This window comes from Vigna radiata, chromosome 2, assembly GCF_000741045.1.
Source record: "Vigna radiata var. radiata cultivar VC1973A chromosome 2, Vradiata_ver6, whole genome shotgun sequence".
Lineage (NCBI taxonomy): Eukaryota > Viridiplantae > Streptophyta > Magnoliopsida > Fabales > Fabaceae > Vigna > Vigna radiata.
In genome coordinates, this window is record NC_028352.1 from 10,143,365 (window position 1) to 10,147,755 (window position 4,391).

Here is a 4,391-nt window from a genome sequence, read left to right on the forward strand (position 1 = left end):
CTTATTTTGTATATATTTCAGGTAAATTAAGAAAGAAGAGTAAACCCTGCAACATTTTTCCCAAGCTAGAATGATCTCGCTTAAGCTAGATTCATCTAAGAAGCCATTGATTTATAAGTTATTTTCGGTTAAGCGAGAATGACTATCTTCTCCAAGAAGTTTCTTCTCGCTTAAGCGAGAATAATTTAGCTTAAGCGAGAATTTGGGCAGTATATATATATATATATATATATATATATATATATATATATATATATATATATATATATATATATATATATTCATGAGTCAGAAAGAAGGGAGACAGAGAGTTGTGGAGAAAAGAAGACACAGAGCTATCCAAAGAGGTTTTCGTCCACTTTAGCTGTAGGATCTGCTTCTTCATCTCTTAGAATGTCAATGGCCACCACGAGTAGTTGATCTCTTCTCTTGGGATTGAATGTAATCAATTCAAACTCGGATGTAATCTGGTGATATTTATATATATCATTTTTGTTTTTATTCAATATTGGTATTTTTGTTCTGCTCTTAGTGCTTGATTCTATCTCATCAATAGTTTCATGAATGTGGGTTTTAGATTTAACTAGAAAGTATCTCTAAACTCTGATCTGAACAAGAATATTTGATATCTTGTGATGCTAGGGATAGATTTCAATTTATCAATTGCTTTTAACACTTGAACATAATGTTGGACAATTTGTTGGATATCTGAGGAATCGATATTCAAGGAACTGATCTTATGAATTTTATATGCGACGAATCGATATAAATGACTTTTGTGTGTTACATCAATATTGGTAATTTCAATTGCTATATGTTTATATTCATCCAGATTGTAGACGAGTGAGATAGATGAATTCAATCCCAACTTCTCATATTAAATTTTCCTTAACTTATCTGTTGTTACTATTTTACTTTTAAGCAACTTAATATAAATTACAAAAATCCATTATGAATCAGACTGAATACCTTTGTACATATGCTGGTTGAGATAAACTTATCTAATTAATTGAAATCGTTCATCGTGGGATCGACACTCTTACTTAAAAATCATTATACTACAATTGACTATTGGTACACTTGCCAAAAGTTCAACAACATGTTGCAGGTAAATTTTGTTAATTGATGAAGGTGTTATTATTTTGATGTTGACTAAATTTTGTGTTTTTCATGTATTTAAGGTATGGTCTTGTGATCACTTCATTCCTCCCAAAGGTCCTATAGAGAAATTTCCTAGAATATTGCATTGCTTGAATACACATGTGGGTGGCAACTTCATTAGACGTGTTATGGGGACAAGTTTTGTATGTGCTTTTATTGTTAGAGATTTTGTGTTATAATATATTCATTGATCTTCGGTGATAAAATCAATGGTTGTATACTATGTTAATTAATATTAATTTTCAGGTGGGTGATGATGTTGGTGCTTCAAGCAAGGAAACTTTTTCTTGCTTTGTGAAGACATCACCTAATAAAGTTAGAGAGGATAAGAAGGAGGACCAACCAACACCGAAAAGCAAACAACAAACAAAACGTAGAGAAAGTTTTGTGCATTCTTTAGAGGATCAAGAATCTCTAATTGAAGAACTAGAAACGAAGGTTGTTGCTTTGGAGGGATAGTTGACTAAAGAGAAGAAAAAACAGAGGAAAAAAAAATGATAGTAGACACAATATGTCTCGTGAAGAAGTCCACATCAACACTGACTTTGTTAGCCCGAGAGGCATTTACACCAACCAAACCCCATTACAAAGGATTGTGAGGGTCGGAGGGAAAAATCATTACAAGAGTAGCTTAGAATTCCTTACTACTGCAAATAGTCGGAAACATGAGTGATTTTTGTAATTAGTAGTTATACAAAGTAAGACACCATTTTACATATATGAATAAAATAATTTATTGTACCAAATTTTGTGAAAGTTACACCATTGTACATATATGAACAAAACAATTTATTGGACCCAATTTTGTGAAATTTAAAAAAGATGCAGGTTTATTTGCCTTCATTTTTGTGAATGTTATTTGAAGTTTAATTCCCCTAGTTATTATCATTGTCAAATGATATGTTGTTTGGAATGTTAATAAACAAATTGTCCAATGTGATTGCGTAACATCCATCAATAATGAGGTAATGACAAATTACTTTTGGAATTAAGGCAAGTTTAGGGAATTATATCCTTTGTAATCGATTACAATTTTGCTGTAAACGATTACGCACAAAAGAAAATGGTTTCGTACAAAAACCTGTACTACAGTACCCAGCTGTGACAACGTCACTCCCGACAAACAATTTAAGTATTTTTTAACATTTCTTCAATGGATGAGACTTCTTTTTAGTGTTTAAGTGGGACTAGAGCTTGAAAAGTGAGGTGTGGGCAGTCTATGGTGGAAGAAAGACCCAATGTTGGTGTGATGACCAAGTTATGTGAAGTAGTCAAACAATAGTAGGTCATACACTCCCTTGTAATCGATTACACTTAGCTTGTAAACGATTACGCGCATCAAATTTTGGTTTTGTAATTAAAGTTGTATTATAGTACCCAATTGTGAGAACGTCACTCCCCAAAGGCAATTTAAGTATTTTTTTTGACATTTCTTCAATGGATGAGACTTCTTTTTAGTGTTTAAGTGTGACTAGGCCTTGAAAAGTGAGGTGTGAGCAGTCCATGTTGGAGGAAAGACCCAATGTTGGTGTGACGACCAAGGTAAGTGAAGTAGTCAATGAAGAGTAGGCCATACACTACGTTGTAATCGATTACACTTGGCCTGTAAACGATTACGCGCATTAAATTTTGGTTTTGTACACAAAGTTGTACTGCAGTACTCAGTTGTGAGAACGTCACTCCCTAAAGGCAATTTAAGTATTTTTTATTTTCACATTTCTTCAATGGATGAGATTTCTTTTTAGTGTTTAAGTGTGACTAAAGCTTGAAAAGTGAGGTGTGGGAAGTCCATGGTGGAGGAAAGACCCAATATTGGTGTGATGACCAAGTTAGGTGAAGTAGTCAAACAAGAGTAGGCCATACACTGTGTTGTAATCAATTACATTTGGCTGAGAAACAATTACGCGCATTAAATTTTGGTTTTGTACACAAAGTTGTACTATAGTACCCAACTGTGAGAACGTCACTCCCTAAAGGCAGATTAAGTACTTTTTGACATTTCTTCAATGGATGAGACTTCTTTTTAGTGTTTAAGTGTGACTAGAGCTTGAAAGTGAGGTGTGGGCAGTCCATGAAGGAAAGACCCAATGTTGGTGTGATGACCAAGTTAGGTGAAGTAGTCAAACAAGAGTAGGCCATACACTATATTGTAATCGATTACACTTGGCTTGTAAAAGATTACGCACATCAAATTTTGGTTTTGTACATAAAGTTGTACTATAGTACTTAACTGTGAGAAAGTCACTCCCCATAGGCAATTTAAGTATTTTTCACATTTCTTCAATGGATGACAAATGTATCTCATGTTTGAAGTTAAGAAGACCTTTTAAAGTGGGGTTTTCTTATATGGTTGATTGATTTAAGTATTTAGCATACAAAATTCACAAAATCTTAACTTAAACATTGATGACGAAAACTTTCAGTATTCATAAAGCCCTTCAGTCTTACAAACCTTACAATATTTTTGAAGCAAAACAATAATCATAATGTTCGTAATCAAAGTAAATAACATTATACTATCAAATCTAACTAAGAGGTTGTTCATCAAAGCGACTACGTAGGTAATTCAGTAGTTCCTCAATGTTGCCAACTCGTGTTTCCAACGCGTCAAATCTTGAAAATGTTTCCAACTCGCGTTTCCAATAGGTCAAATCTTGTCCCCACGATGGTATGCAGTTGTTCAATGTGGTTTATGACATTATTAAGTGTTGTAGAAGAACTGTCATCTGTATTACCTTATTCTTCTCTGCCTTGATGTTGTTGATTGGGGGCGTCTATTTTAGGAACCCATACTCCCTCAACATTTTGGACATAACGAAATGAGGCTACAACCTCGTATCCCTTCCTATGTTTGAACTTAACTTGGGTAAAATGATCACTATCAGTAAGGACCCCAAAGTGCTCCATGAATATGGTAATCAAATAAGGATATGGCAGATGGGCATTGTCTCGTAATGCCTTTTTCATCCTATATCTAATTAGATGTCCCCAATGAATCTTAATAGAATTGAAAAGGATCCACAACAACATAATATCCTCTTCTGATGCTTGTTAAATATTACTTGCACGAAGAACTAATACTCAACAAAGAACGTAATGAAGTATCCTATGTTGAACCTTCATATACCTTGTCAATATTCTATTGTGTATGTCAGCCATAGGTTTACAAATGAGTTGCCTAACACTTACAGAATCGTATCGGTCTTTCTACTTATCAACAAATACTCATT